Source organism: Schistocerca gregaria, chromosome 1 (assembly GCF_023897955.1).
Source record: "Schistocerca gregaria isolate iqSchGreg1 chromosome 1, iqSchGreg1.2, whole genome shotgun sequence".
Lineage (NCBI taxonomy): Eukaryota > Metazoa > Arthropoda > Insecta > Orthoptera > Acrididae > Schistocerca > Schistocerca gregaria.
In genome coordinates this window covers 126,605,106-126,625,593 of record NC_064920.1, presented here as the reverse complement: position 1 = coordinate 126,625,593, position 20,488 = coordinate 126,605,106, and positions in this window count along the sequence as shown.

The window sequence follows — 20,488 nt, the reverse complement described above, 5'->3', positions numbered from 1 at the left end:
AAATATACGAGTATGTATGGAGGATATGTGGTATAGATTGTTATGCCACTTTTACATCGTACAGAGTGTTCTATATGCGTCTGGTGATTTAGAGTTGGATTTGTTATGTCATTGAATTTTATCGATAATTAACAATTTCCACATTTGCTTCTGGAAACATGATAACAATATATTTCCTTCACATAGAGAGTTTACTGTCACACTTTTATACTGACATAATAGGAATTCAGATGTTTAGGTTTATTACGTTTTTTCCTATTTTCATTTGTATTCAAATATATGCCAGAATTGTATACATCATAAATGGTAATCCATTTCAATACCAAGGTGTCCGGTACTTTAATGCATCCATGAACTTAGCAAATAATAAGCTATATTAATCATATTTTATTCAGAATATTTTTTCATCTGGTTCAATTAATTACTTTATTACTCACAGTATGTAGTTCCGTATATCAGTTACACTCCAGATCAATTCATGTTCACTCACAGAGAGACCACTCAGTGGTAGGTGTCACCACCTAATATGTGTCAAGTTTAAGATGCAGCTAATGGCTTTGTAGGTCTCAGTGACCGTCACATATCCTCCATTCCATGTTTTGTGTCAGTGTACTGAAGTGTGTTTGGATACTTGTTTGTGTTGTATAGAGACATTGTTTGTGAAAGTTCATCTTCTCTCTTCACGTTTGGAATCTTCATTCTTGATTCTTCATGTAAATTTATTTTTTGGGTTTTTAATTTTGTATTGTGTAAATACTGTGTAAGAGAGTTCTCTAGTGTGAATGCGTTGTGTTGCTGTGTCTGTGTCCAGTTGAGAAATTTGAAGTGTGTTGGATAAATAATATTAATGTTGTATTTCGGAGACATATTTCTTCATGTGCGGTTCTCTTCTCTTTTCATTCTTTATGTCATTTTTCTGAGTAGAGCTAATGTAAGTGGTTTCATGTGTGGAGAGTGAGTGTTGAATAGTTGTTGTATTGCAGTTATCCGTAGAGAAATATACGAGTATGTATGGAGGATATGTGGTATAGATTGTTCTGCCACTGTTACATCGTACACAGTTCTATATGTATCTGGAGATTTAGAGTTATATTTACTCTGTCATTGAACTTTTTCGATAATTATCAGCTTGCACACTTGTTTCTGTAATATGGTAACAATATATTTCCTCACATACAGGGTTTTCTGTCACACTTGTAAACTGACATAATAGGAATTAAGATGTTCAGCTTTATTAGGGCTTTTCCCATTTTCATTTGTATACAAATATATGCCAGAATTGTATACATGATAAATAGTAATCCATTACAATACCGAGGTGTCTGATACTTTAATCCATGCATGAAATTCGAATATAATGAGCTATATTACTCATATTTAATTAGGAATATCTTTTCATCTGGTTCAGTTATTTACTTTATTACTCACAGCATGGAATTCCGTATATTAGTTACACTCTAGATAAATTCATGTTCACTCACAGAGAGACCACTCAGTGGTAGGTGTCATCACCTAATATGTGTCAATTTTAAGATGCTGCTAATGGCTTTGTAGGTCTCAGTGACCGTCACATATCCACAATGAGCTATATTAGTCATATTTAATTAGGAATATCTTTTCATCTGGTTCAGTTATTTACTTTATTACTCACAGTATGGAATTCCGTATATTAGTTACACTCTAGATAAATTCATGTTCACTCACAGAGAGACCACTCAGTGGTAGGTGTCATCACCTAATATGTGTCAATTTTAAGATGCTGCTAATGGCTTTGTAGGTCTCAGTGACCGTCACATATCCTCCATTGCATGTTTTGTGTGAGAGTACTGAAGTGTGTTTGGATGCTTGTTCGTGTTGTATAGAGACATTGTTTGTGAAAGTTCATCTTCTATCTTCATGTTTGGCAATCTTCTTTCTTGATTCTTCATGTAATTTTACTTTTGAGGTTTTTAATTTTGTATTGTGTAAATACTGTGTAATAGAGTTCTGTAGTGTGAATGCGTTTTGTTGTTGTGTCTGTGTCCAGTTGAGAAATTTGAAGTGTGTAGGATGAATAGTATTAATGTTGTATTTCGTAGACTTATTTCTTCATGTGCCGTTCTCTTCTCTCTTCATTGTTAATGTCATTTTTCTCAGTAGTGGTAATGTAAGTGGTTTTATGTGTGGAGTGTTAGTGTTGAATAGGTGTTGTATTCCAGTTATCCGTAGAGAAATGTACGAGTATGTATGGAGGATATGTGGTATAGATTATTATGCCACTTTTACATCGTATAGAGTGTTCTATATGCCTCTGGTGATTTAGAGTTGGATTTGTTCTGTCATTGAAATTTATCGATAATTAACAGCTTGCACATTTGCTTCTGGAAACATGATAACAATGTATTTCCTTCACGTAGAGAACTTACTGACACACTTTTATACTGAAATAATAGGAATTCAGATGTTTACGTTTATTAGGTTTTTTCCTATTTTCATTTGTATTCAAATATATGCCAGAATTGTATACATCATAAATGGTAATCCATTTCAATACCAAGGTGTCCGGTACTTTAATCCATCCATGAACTTAGCAAATAATAAGCTATATTAATCATATTTTATTCGGAATATATTTTCATCTGGTTCAATTACTTACTTTATTACTCACAGTATGTAGTTCCGTATATCAGTTACACTCCAGATCAATTCATGATCACTCAGAGAGAGACCACTCAGTGGTAGGTGTCATCACCTAATATGTGTCAATTTTAAGATGCAGCTAATGGCTTTGTAGGTCTCAGTGACCGTCACATATCCTCCATTGCATGTTTTGTGTCAGAGTACTGAAGTGTGTTTGGATGCTTGTTTGTGTTGTATAGAGACATTGTTTGTGAAAGTTCATCTTCTCTCTTCATGTTTGGAAATCTTCTTTCTTGATTCTTCATGTAATTTTACTTTTGGGGTTTTTAATTTTGTATTGTGTAAATACTGTGTAAGAGAGTTCTATAGTGTGAATGCGTTGTGTTGTTGTGTCTGTGTCCAATTGAGAAATTTGAAGTGTGTAGGTTGAATAGTATTAATGTTGTATTTCGGTGACATATTTCTTCATGTGCGGTTCTCTTCTCTCTTCATTCTCCATGTCATTTTTCTGAGTAGTGCTAATGTAAGAGGTTTCATGTGTGGAGTGTGAGTGTTGAATAGTTGTTGTATTGCAGTTATCCTTAGAGAAATATACGAGTATGTATGGAGGATATGTGGTATTGATTATTCTGCCACTGTTACATTGTACACAGTTCTATATGTATCTGGAGATTTAGAGTTGGATTTACTCTGTCATTGAACTTTTTCGATAATTATCAGCTTGCACACTTGTTTCTGTAATATGGTAACAATATATCTCCTCCACATACAGAGTTTTCTGTCACACTTGTAAACTGACATAATAGGAATTAAGATGTTCAGCTTTATTAGGGCTTTTCCCATTTTCATTTGTATACAAATATATGCCAGAATTGTATACATGATAAATAGTAATCCATTACAATATTGAGGTGTCTGATACTTTAATACATCCATGAAATTCGAATATAATGAGCTATATTAGTCATATTTAATTAGGAATATCTTTTCATCTGGTTCAGTTATTTACTTTATTACTCACAGTATGGAATTCCGTATATTAGTTACACTCTAGATAAATTCATGTTCACTCACAGAGAGACCACTCAGTGGTAGGTGTCATCACCTAATATGTGTCAATTTTAAGATGCTCCTAATGGCTTTGTAGGTCTCAGTGACCGTCACATATCCTCCATTGCATGTTTTGTGTCAGAGTACTGAAGTGTGTTTGGATGCTTGTTCGCGTTGTATAGACACATTGCTTGTGAAAGTTCATCTTCTCTCTTCATGTGTGGCAATCTTCTTTCTTGATTCTTCATGTAATTTTACCTTTGAGGTTTTTAATTTTGTATTGTGTAAATACTGTGTAAGAGAGTTCTGTAGTGTGAATGCGTTGTGTTGTTGTGTCTGTGTCCAATTGAGAAATTTGAAGTGTGTAGGATGAATAGTATTAATGTTGTATTTCGTAGACATATTTCTTCATGTGTGGTTCTCTTCTCTCTTCATTGTTAATGTCAATTTTCTCAGTAGTGGTAATGTAAGTGGTTTTATGTGTGGAGTGTGAGTGTTGAATAGGTGTTGTATTGCAGTTATCCGTAGAGAAATATACGAGTATGTATGGAGGATATGTGGTATAGATTGTTATGCCACTTTTACATCGTACAGAGTGTTCTATATGCGTCTGGTGATTTAGAGTTGGATTTGTTATGTCATTGAATTTTATCGATAATTAACAGTTTCCACATTTGTTTCTGGAAACATGATAACAATGTATTTCCTTCACATAGATAGCTTACTGTCACACTTGTATACTGACATAATAGGAATTCAGATGTTTACGTTTATTAGGTTTTTTCCTATTTTCATTTGTATTCAAATATATGCCAGAATTGTATACATCGTAAATGGTAATCCATTTCAATACCAAGGTGTCCGGTACTTTAATCCATCCATGAACTTAGGAAATAATGAGCTATATTAATCATATTTTATTCGGAATATTTTTTCATCTGGTTCAGTTATTTACTTTATTACTCACAGTATTTAGTTCCGTATATCAGTTACACTCCAGATCAATTCATGTTCACAAAGGGAGAGACCACTCAGTGGTAGGTGTCATCACCTAATATGTGTCAATTTTAAGATGCAGCTAATGGCTTTGTAGGTCTCAGTGACCGTCACATATCCTCCATTGCATGTTTTGTGTCAGAGTTCTGAAATGTGTTTGGATGCTTGTTTGTGTTGTATAGAGACATAGTTTGTGAAAGTTCATCTTCTCTCTTCATGTTTGGCAATCTTCTTTCTTGATTCTTCATGTAAAAATGTTTGGGGTTTTTAATTATGTATTGTGTAAATACTGTGTAAGAGAGTTCTGTAGTGTGAATGCATTGTGTTGTTGTGTCTGTGTCCAGTTGAGAAATTTGAAGTGTGTAGGTTGAATAGTATTAATGTCGTATTTCGTAGACATATTCCTTCATGTGCAGTTCTCATCTCTCTTCATTCTTAATGTCATTTTTCTCAGTAGTGGTAATGTAAGTGGTTTTATGTGTGGAGTGTGAGTGTTGAATAGGTGTTGTATTGCAGTTATCCGTAGAGAAATATACGAGTATGTATGGAGGATATGTGGTATAGGTTGTTATGCCACTTTTACATCGTACAGAGTGTTCTATATGCGTCTGGTGATTTAGAGTTGGATTTGTTATGTCATTGATTTTATCGATAATTAACAGTTTCCACATTTGCTTCTGGAAACATGATAACAATGTATTTCCTTCACATAGAGAGCTTACTGTCACACTTGTATACTGACATAATAGGAATTCAGATGTTTACGTTTATTAGGTTTTTTCCTATTTTCATTTGCATTCAAATATATACCAGAATTGTATACATCGTAAATAGTAATCCATTTCAATACCAAGGTGTCCGGTACTTTAATCCATCCTTGAACTTAGGAAATAATGAGCTATATTAATCATTTTTTATTCGGAATATTTTTTCATCTGGTTCAGTTATTTACTTTCTTACTCACAGTATTTAGTTCCGTATATCAGTTACACTCCAGATCAATTCATGTTCACAAAGAGAGAGACCACTCAGTGGTAGGTGTCACCACCTAATATGTGTCAATTTTAAGATGCTGCTAATGGCTTTGTAGGTCTCAGTGACCGTCACATATCCTCCATTGCATGTTTTGTGTCAGAGTTCTGATGTGTGTTTGGATGCTTGTTTGTGTTGTATTGAGACATTGTTTGTGAAAGTTCATCTTCTCTCTTCATGTTTGCCAATCTTCTTTCTTGATTCTTCATGTAATTTTACTTTTGGGGTTGTTAATTTTGTATTGTGTAAATACTGTGTAAGAGAGTTCTGTAGTGTGAATGCATTGTGTTGTTGTGTCTGTGTCCAGTTGAGAAATTTGAAGTGTGTAGGTTGAATAGTATTAATGTTGTATTTCGGAGATATACTTCTTCATGTGCCGTTCTCTACTCTCTTCATTGTTAATGTCATTTTTCTGAGTAGTGCTAATGTAAGTGGTTTCATGTGTGGAGTGTGAGTGTTGAATAGGTGTTGTATTGCAGTTATCAGTAGAGAAATATACGAGTATGTATGGAGGATATGTGGTATAGATTGTTCTGCCACTGTTACATCGTACAGAGAGTTCTATATGCATTTGGTGATTTAGAGTTGGATTTTTTCTGTCATTGAATTTTATCGATAATTAACTGTTTTTACATTTGCTCCTGGAAACATGATAACAATGTATTTCCTCCACATAGAGAGCTTACTGTCACACTTGTATACTGACATATTAGGAATTCAGATGTTTAGGTTTATTAGGTTTTTTCCTATTTTCATTTGTATTCAAATATGTGCCAGAATTGTATATATCATAAATGGTAATCCATTTCAATACCAAGGTGTCCGGTACTTTAATCCATCCATAAACTTAGCAAATAATAAACTATATTAATCATATTTTATTCGGTATATTTTTTCATCTGGTTCAATTATTTACTTTATTACTCACAGTATGTAGTTCCGTATATCAGTTACACTCCAGATCAATTCATGTTCACTCACAGAGAGACCACTCAGTGGTAGGTGTCATCACCTAATATGTGTCAATTTTAGGATGCAGCTAATGGCTTTGTAGGTCTCAGTGACCGTCACATATCCTCCATTGCATGTTTTGTGTCAGAGTACTGAAGTGTGTTTGGATGCTTGTTCGTGTTGTATAGACACATTGTTTGTGAAAGTTAATCTTCTCTCTTCATGTTTGGAAATCTTCTTTCTTGATTCTTCATGTAATTTTACTTTTGGGGTTTTTAATTTTGTATTGTGTAAATACTGTGTAAGAGAGTTCTGTAGTGTGAATGTGTTGTGTTGTTGTGTCTGTGTCCAGTTGAGAAATTTGAAGTGTGTAGGTTGAATAGTATTAATGTTGTATTTCGGAGACATGTTGCTTGATGTGCGGTTCTCTTCTCTCTTCATTCTCCATGTCATTTTTCTGAGTAGTGCTAATGTAAGTGGTTTCATGTGTGGAGTGTGAGTGTTGAATAGTTGTTGTATTGCAGTTATCCGTAGAGAAATATACGAGTATGTATGGAGGATATGTGGTATAGATTGTTCTGCTACTGTTACATTGTACACAGTTCTATATGTATCTGGAGATTTAGAGTTGGATTTACTCTGTCATTGAACTTTTTAGATAATTATCAGCTTGCACACTTGTTTCTGTAATATGGTAACAATATATTTCCTTGACATACAGAGTTTTCTGTCACACTTGTAAACTGACATAATAGGAATTAAGATGTTCAGCTTTATTAGAGCTTTTCCCATTTTCATTTGTATACAAATATATGCCAGAATTGTATACATGATAAATAGTAATCCATTACAATACCGAGGTGTCTGATACTTTAATACATCCATGAAATTCGAATATAATGAGCTATATTAGTCATATTTAATTAGGAATATCTTTTCATCTGGTTCAGTTATTTACTTTATTACTCACAGTATGGAATTCCATATATTAGTTACACTCTAGATAAATTCATGTTCACTCACAGAGAGAACACTCAGTGGTAGGTGTCATCACCTAATATGTGTCAATTTTAAGATGCCGCTAATGGCTTTGTAGGTCTCAGTGACCGTCACATATCCTCCATTGCATGTTTTGTGTCAGAGTACTGAAGTGTGTTTGGATGCTTGTTCGTGTTGTATAGAGACATTGTTTGTGAAAGTTTATCTTCTATCTTCATGTTTGGCAATCTTCTTTCTTGATTCTTCATGTAATTTTACTTTTGAGGTTTTTAATTTTGTATTGTGTAAATACTGTGTAACAGAGTTCTGTAGTGTGAATGCGTTGTGTTGTAGTGTCTGTGTCCAGTTGAGAAATTTGAAGTGTGTTGGATGAATAGCATTAATGTTGTATTTCGTAGACATATTTCTTCATGTGCCGTTCTCTTCTCTCTTCATTGTTAATGTCATTTTTTTCAGTAGTGGTAATGTAAGTGGTTTTATGTGTGGAGTGTGAGTGTTGAATAGGTGTTGTATTGCAGTTATCCGTAGAGAAATGTACAAGTATGTATGGAGGATATGTGGTATAGATTATTATGCCACTTTTACATAGTTTAGAGTGTTCTATATGCATCTGGTGATTTAGAGTTGGATTTGTTCTGTCATTGAATTTTATCGATAATTAACAGCTTGCACATTTGCTTCTGGAAACATGATAACAATGTATTTCCTCCACATAGAGAGCTTACTGTCACACTTGTATACTGACATAATAGGAATTCAGATGTTTACGTTTATTAGGTTTTTTCCTATTTTCATTTGTATTCAAATATATGCCAGAATTGTATACATCGCAAATGGTAATCCATTTAAATACCAAGGTGTCCGGTACTTTAATCCATCCATGAACTTAGGAAATAATGAGCTATATTAACCATATTTTATTCGGAATATTTTTTCATCTGGTTCAGTTATTTACTTTATTACTCACAGTATTTAGTTCCGTATATCAGTTACACTCCAGATTAATTCATGTTCACAAAGAGAGAGACCACTCAGTGGTAGGTGTCACCACCTAATATGTGTCAATTTTAAGATGCAGCTAATGGCTTTGTAGGTCTCAGTGACCGTCACATATCCTCCATTGCATGTTTTGTGTCAGAGTACTGAAGTGTGTTTGGATGCTTGTTTGTGTTGTATAGAGACATTGTTTGTGAAAGTTCATCTTCTCTCTTCATGTTTGGGAATCTTCTTTCTTGATTCTTCATGTAATTTTACTTTTGGGATTTTTAATTTTGTATTGTGTAAATATTGTGTAAGACAGTTCTGTAGTGTGAATGCGTTGTGTTGTTGTGTCTGTGTCCAGTTGAGAAATTTGAAGTGTGTAGGATGAATAGTATTAATGTCGTATTTCGTAGACATATTCCTTCATGTGCAGTTCTCTTCTCTCTTCATTCTTAATGTCATTTTTCTCAGTAGTGGTAATGTAAGTGGTTTTATGTGTGGAGTGTGAGTGTTGAATATGTGTTGTATTGCAGTTATCCATAGAGAAATATACGAGTATGTATGGAGGATATGTGGTATAGGTTGTTATGCCACTTTTACATCGTACAGAGTGTTCTATATGCGTCTGGTGATTTAGAGTTGGATTTGTTATGTCATTGAATTTTATCGATAATTAACAGTTTCCACATTTGCTTCTGGAAACATGATAACAATGTATTTCCTTCACATAGAGAGCTTACTGACATAATAGGAATTCAGATGTTTACGTTTATTAGGTTTTTTCCTATTTTCATTTGTATTCAAATATATGCCAGGATTGTATACATCGTAAATAGTAATCCATTTCAATACCAAGGTGTCCGGTACTTTAATCCATCCATGAACTTAGGAAATAATGAGCTAAATTAATCATATTTTATTCGGAATATTTTTTCATCTGGTTCAGTTATTTACTTTATTACTCACAGTATTTAGTTCCGTATATCAGTTACACTCCAGATCAATTCATGTTCACAAAGAGAGAGACCACTCAGTAGTAGGTGTCACCACCTAATATGTGTCAATTTTAAGATGCTGCTAATGGCTTTGTAGGTCTCAGTGACCGTCACATATCCTCCATTCCATGTTTTGTGTCAGAGTTCTGAAGTGTGTTTGGATGCTTGTTTGTGTTGTATTGAGACATTGTTTGTGAAAGTTCATCTTCTCTCTTCATGTTTGGAAATCTTCTTTCTTGATTCTTCATGTAATTTTACTTTTGGGGTTTTTAATTTTGTATTGTGTAAATACTGTGTAAGAGAGTTCTATAGTGTGAATGCGTTGTGTTGTTGTGTCTGTGTCCAATTGAGAAATTTGAAGTGTGTAGGTTGAATAGTATTAATGTTGTATTTCGGAGACATATTTCTTCATGTGCGGTTCTCTTCTCTCTTCATTCTCCATGTCATTTTTCTGAGTAGTGCTAATGTAAGTGGTTTCATGTGTGGAGTGTGAGTCTTGAATAGTTGTTGTATTGCAGTTATCCGTAGAGAAATATACGAGTATGTATGGAGGATATGTGGTATAGATTGTTCTGCCACTTTTACATCGTACAGAGTGTTCTATATGCGTCTGGTGATTTAGAGTTGGATTTGTTATGTCATTAAATTTTATCGATAATTAACTGTTTCCACATTTGCTTCTAGAAACATGATAACAATGTATTTCCTTCACATCGAGAGCTTACTGTCACACTTGTATACTGACATAATAGGAATTCAGATGTTTACGTTTATTAGGTTTTTTCCTATTTTCATTTGTATTCAAATATGTGCCAGCATTGTATACATCGTAAATGGTAATCCATTTCAATACCAAGGTGTCCGGTACTTTAATCCATCCATGAACTTAGGAAATAATGAGCTATATTAATCATATTTTATTCGGAATTTTTTTTCGTCTGGTTCAGTTTTTTACTTTATTACTTACAGTATTTAGTTCCATATATCAGTTACACTCCAGATCAATTCATGTTCACAAAGAGAGAGACCACTCAGTGGTAGGTGTCACCACCTAATATGTGTCAATTTTAAGATGCAGCTAATGGCTTTGTAGGTCTCAGTGACCGTCACATATCCTCCATTCCATGTTTTGTGTCAGAGTTCTGAAGTGTGTTTGGATGCTTGTTTGTGTTGTATAGAGACATAGTTTGTGAAAGTTCATCTTCTCTCTTCATGTTTGCCAATCTTCTTTCTTGATTCTTCATGTAAAATTTTTTGGGGTTTTTAATTATGTATTGTGTAAATACTGTGTAAGACAGTTCTGTAGTGTGAATGCATTGTGATGTTGTGTCTGTGTCCAATTGAGAAATTTGAAGTGTGAAGGTTGAATAGTATTAATGATGTATTTCGGAGACGTATTTCTTCATGTGCGGTTTTCTTCTCTCTTCATTCTTCATGTCATTTTTCTGAGTGGTGCTAATGTAAGTGGTTTCATGTGTGGAGTGTGAGTGTTGAATAGTTGTTGTATTGCAGTTATCCGTAGAGAAATATACGAGTATGTATGGAGGAAATGTGGTATAGATTGTTCTGCCACTGTTACATCGTACACAGTTCTATATGTATCTGGAGATTTAGAGTTGGATTTACTCTGTCATTGAACTTTTTCGATAATTATCAGCTTGCACACTTGTTTCTGTAATATGGTATCAATATATTTCCTCCACATACAGAGTTTTCTGTCACACTTGTAAACTGACATATTAGGAATTAAGATGTTCAGCTTTATTAGGGCTTTTCCCATTTTCATTTGTATAAAAATATATGCCAGATTTGTATACATGGTAAATAGAAATCCATTACAATACCGAGGTGTCTGATACTTTAATCCATAAATGAAATTCGTATATAATGAGCTATATTAGTCATATTTAATTAAGAATATCTTTTCATCTGGTTCAGTTATTTACTTTATTACTCACAGTATGGAATTCCGTATATTAGTTACACTCTAGATAAATTCATGTTCACTCACAGAGAGACCACTCAGTGGTAGGTGTCATCACCTAATATGTGTCAATTTTAAGATGCTCCTAATGGCTTTGTAGGTCTCAGTGACCATAACATATCCTCCATTGCATGTTTTGTGTCAGATTACTGAAGTGTGTTTCGATGCTTGTTCGTGTTGTATAGACACATTGTTTGTGAAAGTTCATCTTCTCTCTTCATGTTTGGCAATCTTCTTTCTTGATTCTTCATGTAATTTTACTTTTGAGGTTTTTAATTATGTATTGTGTAAATACTGTGTAAGAGAGTTCTGTAGTGTGAATGCATTGTGTTGTTGTGTCTGTGTCCAGTTAGGAAATTTGAAGTGTGTAGGATGAATAGTATTAATGTCGTATTTCGGAGACATATTCCTTCATTTGCGGTTCTCTTCTCTCCTCATTGTTAATGTCATTTTTCTCAGTAGTGGTAATGTAAGTGGTTTTATGTGTGGAGTGTGAGGGTTGAATAGGTGTTGTATTGCAGTTATCCGTAGAGAAATGTACGAGTATGTATGGAGGATATGTGGTGTAGATTATTATGCCACTTTTACATCGTATAGAGTGTTCTATATGCATCTGGTGATTTAGAGTTGGATTTGTTCTGTCATTGACTATTATCGATAATTAACAGCTTGCACATTTGCTTCTGGAAACATGATAACAATGTATTTCCTCCACATAGAGAGCTTACTGTCACACTTGTATACTGACATAATAGAAATTCAGATGTTTACGTTTATTAGGTTTTTTCCTATTTTCATTTTTATTCAAATATATGCCAGAATTGTATACATCGTAAATGGTAATCCATTTCAATACCAAGGTGTCTGGTACTTTAATCCATCCACGAACTTAGGAAATAATGAGCTATATTAATTATATTTTATTCGGAATATTTTTTCATCTGGTTCAGTTATTTACTTTATTACTCACAGTATTTAGTTCCGTGTATCAGTTACACTCCAGATCAATTCATGTTAACAAAGAGAGAGACCACTCAGTGGTAGGTGTCGCCACCTAATATGTGTCAATTTTAAGATGCAGCTAATGGCTTTGTAGGTCTCAGTGACCGTCACATATCCTCCATTGCATGTTTTGTGTCAGCGTACTGAAGAGTGTTTGGATGCTTGTTTGTGTTGTATAGAGACATTGTTTGTGGAAGTTCATCTTCTCTCTTCATGTTTGGAAATCTTCTTTCTTGAATCTTCATGTAATTTTACTTTTGGGGTTTTTAATTTTGTACTGTGTAAATACTGTGTAAGACAGTTCTGTAGTGTGAATGCATTGTGTTGTTGTGTCTGTGTCCAATTGAGAAATTTGAAGTGTGTAGGTTGAATAGTATCAATGTTGTATTTCGGAGACATATTTCTTCATGTGCGGTTCTCTTCTCTCTTCATTCTCCATGTCATTTTTCTGAGTAGTGCTTATGTAAGTGGTTTCATGTGTGGAGTGTGAGTGTTGAATAGTTGTTGTATTGCAGTTATCCGTAGACAAATATACGAGTATGTCTGGAGGATATGTGGTATAGATTGTTCTGCCACTGTTACATTGTACACAGTTCTATATGTATCTGGAGATTTAGAGTTGGATTTACTCTGTCATTGAACTTTTTCGATAATTATCAGCTTGCACACTTGTTTCTGTAATATGGTAACAATATATTTCCTCCACATACAGAGTTTTCTGTCACACTTGTAAACTGACATAATAGGAATTAAGATGTTCAGCTTTATTAGGGCTATTCCCATTTTCATTTGTATACAAATATATACCAGAATTGTATACATGATAAATAGTAATCCATTACAATACCGAGGTGTCTGATACTTTGATACATCCATGAAATTCGAATATAATGAGCTATATTAGTCATATTTAATTAGGAATATCATTTCATCTGGTTCAGTTATTTACTTTATTACTCACAGTATTTAGTTCCATATATCAGTTACACTCCAGATCAATTCATGTTCACAAAGAGAGAGACCACTCAGTGGTAGGTGTCATCACCTAATATGTGTCAATTTTAAGATGCAGCTAATGGCTTTGTAGGTCTCAGTGACCGTCACATATCCTCCATTGCTTGTTTTGTGTCAGAGTACTGAAGTGTGTTGGGATGCTTGTTTGTGTTGTATAGACACATTGTTTGTGAAAGTTCATCTTCTCTCTTCATGTTTGGCAATCTTCTTTCTTGATTCTTCATGTAATTTTACTTTTGAGGTTTTTAATTTTGTATTGTGTAAATACTGTGTAAGAGAGTTCTGTAGTGTGAATGCGTTGTGTTGCTGTGTCTGTGTCCAGTTGAGAAATTTGAAGTGTGTAGGATGAATAGTATTAATGTTGTATTTCGTAGACATATTTCTTCATGTGCCGTTCTCTTCTCTCTTCATTTTTCTCAGTAGTGGTAATGTAAGTGGTTTTATGTGTGGAGTGTGAGTGTTGAATAGGTGTTGTATTGCAGTTATCCGTAGAGAAATGTACGAGTATGTATGGAGGATATGTGGTATAGATTATTATGCCACTTTTACATCGTATAGAGTGTTCTATATGCATCTGGTGATTTAGAGTTGGATTTGTTCTGTCATTGAATTTTATCGATAATTAACAGCTTGCACATTTGCTTCTGGAAACATGATAACAATGTATTTCCTCCACATAGAGAGCTTACTGTCACACTTATATACTGACATAATAGGAATTCAGTTGTTTACGTTTATTAGGTTTTTTCCTATTTTCATTTGTATTCAAATATATGCCAGAATTGTATACATCGTAAATGGTAATCCATTTCAATACCAAGGTGTCCGGTACTTTAATCCATCCATGAACTTAGGAAATAATGAGCTATATTAATTATATTTTATTCGGAATATTTTATCATCTGGTTCAGTTATTTACTTTATTACTCACAGTATTTAGTTCCGTATATCAGTTACACTCCAGATCAATTCATGTTCACAAAGAGAGAGACCACTCAGTGGTAGGTGTCGCCACCTAATATGTGTCAATTTTAAGATGCAGCTAATGGCTTTGTAGGTCTCAATGACCGGCACATATCCTCCATTGCATGTTTTGTGTCAGAGTACTGAATTGTGTTTGGATGCTTGTTTGTGTTGTATAGAGACATTGTTTGTGAAAGTTCATCTTCTCTCTTCATGTTTGGAAATCTTCTTTCTTGATTCTTCATGTAATTTTACTTTTGGGGTTTTTAATTTTGTATTGTGTAAATACTGTGTAAGAGAGTTCTATAGTGTGAATGCGTTGTGTTGTTGTGTCTGTGTCCAATTGAGAAATTTGAAGTGTGTAGGTTGAATAGTATTAATGTTGTATTTCGGAGACATATTTCTTCATGTGCGGTTCTCTTCTCTCTTCATTCTCCATGTCATTTTTCTGAGTAGTGCTAATGTAAGTGGTTTCATGTGTGGAGTGTGAGTCTTGAATAGTTGTTGTATTGCAGTTATCCGTAGAGAAATATACGAGTATGTATGGAGGATATGTGGTATAGATTGTTCTGCCACTGTTACATTGTACACAGTTCTATATGTATTTGGAGATTTAGAGTTGGATTTACTCTGTCATTGAACTTTTTTGATAATTATCAGCTTGCACACTTGTTTCTGTAATATGGTAACAATATATTTCCTCCACATACAGAGTTTTCTGTCACACTTGTAAACTGACATTATAGGAATTAAGATGTTCAGCTTTATTAGGGCTTTTTGCATTTTCATTTGTATACAAATATATGCCAGAATTGTATACATGATAAATAGTAATCCATTACAATACCGAGGTGTCTGATTCTTTAATACATCCATGAAATTCGAATATAATGAGCTATATTAGTCATATTTAATTAGGAATATTTTTTCATCTGGATCAGTTATTTACTTTATTACTCACAGTATTTAGTTCCATATATCAGTTACACTCCAGATCAATTCATGTTCACAAAGAGAGAGACCACTCAGTGGTAGGTGTCATCACCTAATATGTGTCAATTTTAAGATGCAGCTAATGGCTTTGTAGGTCTCAGTGACCGTCACATATCCTCCATTGCTTGTTTTGTGTCAGAGTACTGAAGTGTGTTGGGATGCTTGTTTGTGTTGTATAGACACATTGTTTGTGAAAGTTCATCTTCTCTCTTCATGTTTGGCAATCTTCTTTCTTGATTCTTCATGTAATTTTACTTTTGAGGTTTTTAATTATGTATTGTGTAAATACTGTGTAAGAGCGTTCTGTAGTGTGAATGCATTGTGTTGTTGTGTCTGTGTCCAGTTGAGAAATTTGAAGTGTGTAGGTTGAATAGTATTAATGTTGTATTTCGGAGACATATTTCTTCATGTGCGGTTCTCTTCTCTCTTCATTCTCCATGTCATTTTTCTGAGTAGTGCTAATGTAAGTGGTTTCATGTGTGGAGTGTGAGTGTTGAATAGCTGTTGTATTTCAGTTATCCGTAGAGAAATATACGAGTATGTATGGAGGATATGTGGTATAGATTGTTCTGCCACTGTTACATTGTACACAGTTCTATATGTATTTGGAGATTTAGGGTTGGATTTACTCTGTCATTGAACTTTTTCGATAATTATCAGCTTGCACACTTGTTTCTGTAATATGGTAACAATATATTTCCTCCACATACAGAGTTTTCTGTCACACTTGTAAACTGACATTATAGGAATTAAGATTTTCAGCTTTATTAGGGCTTTTTGCATTTTCATTTGTATACAAATATATGCCAGAATTGTATACATGATAAGTAGTAATCCATTACAATACCGCGGTGTCTGATACTTTAATACATCCATGAAATTCGAATATAATGAGCTATATTAGTCATATTTAATTAGGAATATTTTTTCATCTGGTTCAGTTATTTACTTTATTACTCACAGTATTTAGTTCCATATATCAGTTACACTCCAGATCAATTCATGTTCACAAAGAGAGAGACCACTCAGTGGTAGGTGTCATCACCTAATATGTGTCAATTTTAAGATGCAGCTAATGGCTTTGTAGGTCTCAGTGACCGTCACATATCCTCCATTGCTTGTTTTGTGTCAGAGTACTGAAGTGTGTTGGGATGCTTGTTTGTGTTGTATAGACACATTGTTTGTGAAAGTTCATCTTCTCTCTTCATGTTTGGCAATCTTCTTTCTTGATTCTTCATGTAATTTTACTTTTGAGGTTTTTAATTTTGTATTGTGTAAATACTGTGTAAGAGAGTTCTGTAGTGTGAATGCGTTGTGTTGCTGTGTCTGTGTCCAGTTGAGAAATTTGAAGTGTGTAGGATGAATAGTATTAATGTTGTATTTCGTAGACATATTTCTTCATGTGCCGTTCTCTTCTCTCTTCATTTTTCTCAGTAGTGGTAATGTAAGTGGTTTTATGTGTGGAGTGTGAGTGTTGAATAGGTGTTGTATTGCAGTTATCCGTAGAGAAATGTACGAGTATGTATGGAGGATATGTGGTATAGATTATTATGCCACTTTTACATCTTATAGAGTGTTCTATATGCATCTGGTGATTTAGAGTTGGATTTGTTCTGTCATTGAATTTTATCGATAATTAACAGCTTGCACATTTGCTTCTGGAAACATGATAACAATGTATTTCCTCCACATAGAGAGCTTACTGTCACACTTATATACTGACATAATAGGAATTCAGTTGTTTACGTTTATTAGGTTTTTTCCTATTTTCATTTGTATTCAAATATATGCCAGAATTGTATACATCGTAAATGGTAATCCATTTCAATACCAAGGTGTCCGGTACTTTAATCCATCCATGAACTTAGGAAATAATGAGCTATATTAATTATATTTTATTCGGAATATTTTATCATCTGGTTCAGTTATTTACTTTATTACTCACAGTATTTAGTTCCGTATATCAGTTACACTCCAGATCAATTCATGTTCACAAAGAGAGAGACCACTCAGTGGTAGGTGTCGCCACCTAATATGTGTCAATTTTAAGATGCAGCTAATGGCTTTGTAGGTCTCAATGACCGTCACATATCCTCCATTGCATGTTTTGTGTCAGAGTACTGAATTGTGTTTGGATGCTTGTTTGTGTTGTATAGAGACATTGTTTGTGAAAGTTCATCTTCTCTCTTCATGTTTGGAAATCTTCTTTCTTGATTCTTCATGTAATTTTACTTTTGGGGTTTTTAATTTTGTATTGTGTAAATACTGTGTAAGAGAGTTCTATAGTGTGAATGCGTTGTGTTGTTGTGTCTGTGTCCAATTGAGAAATTTGAAGTGTGTAGGTTGAATAGTATTAATGTTGTATTTCGGAGACATATTTCTTCATGTGCGGTTCTCTTCTCTCTTCATTCTCCATGTCATTTTTCTGAGTAGTGCTAATGTAAGTGGTTTCATGTGTGGAGTGTGAGTCTTGAATAGTTGTTGTATTGCAGTTATCCGTAGAGAAATATACGAGTATGTATGGAGGATATGTGGTATAGATTGTTCTGCCACTGTTACATTGTACACAGTTCTATATGTATTTGGAGATTTAGAGTTGGATTTACTCTGTCATTGAACTTTTTTGATAATTATCAGCTTGCACACTTGTTTCTGTAATATGGTAACAATATATTTCCTCCACATACAGAGTTTTCTGTCACACTTGTAAACTGACATTATAGGAATTAAGATGTTCAGCTTTATTAGGGCTTTTTGCATTTTCATTTGTATACAAATATATGCCAGAATTGTATACATGATAAATAGTAATCCATTACAATACCGAGGTGTCTGATTCTTTAATACATCCATGAAATTCGAATATAATGAGCTATATTAGTCATATTTAATTAGGAATATTTTTTCATCTGGATCAGTTATTTACTTTATTACTCACAGTATTTAGTTCCATATATCAGTTACACTCCAGATCAATTCATGTTCACAAAGAGAGAGACCACTCAGTGGTAGGTGTCATCACCTAATATGTGTCAATTTTAAGATGCAGCTAATGGCTTTGTAGGTCTCAGTGACCGTCACATATCCTCCATTGCTTGTTTTGTGTCAGAGTACTGAAGTGTGTTGGGATGCTTGTTTGTGTTGTATAGACACATTGTTTGTGAAAGTTCATCTTCTCTCTTCATGTTTGGCAATCTTCTTTCTTGATTCTTCATGTAATTTTACTTTTGAGGTTTTTAATTATGTATTGTGTAAATACTGTGTAAGAGCGTTCTGTAGTGTGAATGCATTGTGTTGTTGTGTCTGTGTCCAGTTGAGAAATTTGAAGTGTGTAGGTTGAATAGTATTAATGTTGTATTTCGGAGACATATTTCTTCATGTGCGGTTCTCTTCTCTCTTCATTCTCCATGTCATTTTTCTGAGTAGTGCTAATGTAAGTGGTTTCATGTGTGGAGTGTGAGTGTTGAATAGCTGTTGTATTTCAGTTATCCGTAGAGAAATATACGAGTATGTATGGAGGATATGTGGTATAGATTGTTCTGCCACTGTTACATTGTACACAGTTCTATATGTATTTGGAGATTTAGGGTTGGATTTACTCTGTCATTGAACTTTTTCGATAATTATCAGCTTGCACACTTGTTTCTGTAATATGGTAACAATATATTTCCTCCACATACAGAGTTTTCTGTCACACTTGTAAACTGACATTATAGGAATTAAGATTTTCAGCTTTATTAGGGCTTTTTGCATTTTCATTTGTATACAAATATATGCCAGAATTGTATACATGATAAGTAGTAATCCATTACAATACCGCGGTGTCTGATACTTTAATACATCCATGAAATTCGAATATAATGAGCTATATTAGTCATATTTAATTAGGAATATTTTTTCATCTGGTTCAGTTATTTACTTTATTACTCACAGTATTTAGTTCCATATATCAGTTACACTCCAGATCAATTCATGTTCACAAAGAGAGAGACCACTCAGTGGTAGGTGTCATCACCGAATATGTGTCAATTTTAAGATGCAGCTAATGGCTTTGTAGGTCTCAGTGACCGTCACATATCCTCCATTGCTTGTTTTGTGTCAGAGTACTGAAGTGTGTTTGGATGCTTGTTTGTGTTGTATAGAGACATTGTTTGTGAAAGTTCATCTTCTCTCTTCATGTTTGGCAATCTTCTTTCTTGATTCTTCATGTAAAATTTTTTGGGGTTTTTAATTATGTATTGTGTAAATACTGTGTAAGACAGTTCTGTAGTGTGAATGCATTGTGTTGTTGTGTCTGTGTCCAATTGAGAAATTTGAAGTGTGAAGGTTGAATAGTGTTAATGATGTATTTCGGAGACGTATTTCTTCATGTGCAGTTTTCTTCTCTCTTCATTCTTCATGTCATTTTTCTGAGTGGTGCTAATGTAAGTGGTTTCATGTGTGGAGTGTGAGTGTTGAATAGTTGTTGTATTGCAGTTATCCGTAGAGAAATATACGAGTATGTATGGAGGAAATGTGGTATAGATTGTTCTGCCACTGTTACATCGTACACAGTTCTATATGTATCTGGAGATTTAGAGTTGGATTTACTCTGTCATTGAACTTTTTCGATAATTATCAGCTTGCACACTTGTTTCTGTAATATGGTAACAATATATTTCCTCCACATACAGAGTTTTCTGTCACACTTGTAAACTGACATATTAGGAATTAAGATGTTCAGCTTTGTTAGGGCTTTTCCCATTTTCATTTGTATACAAATATATGCCAGATTTGTATACATGGTATATAGAAATCCATTACAATACCGAGGTGTCTGATACTTTAATCCATAAATGAAATTCGTATATAATGAGCTATATTAGTCATATTTAATAAAGAATATCTTTTCATCTGGTTCAGTTATTTA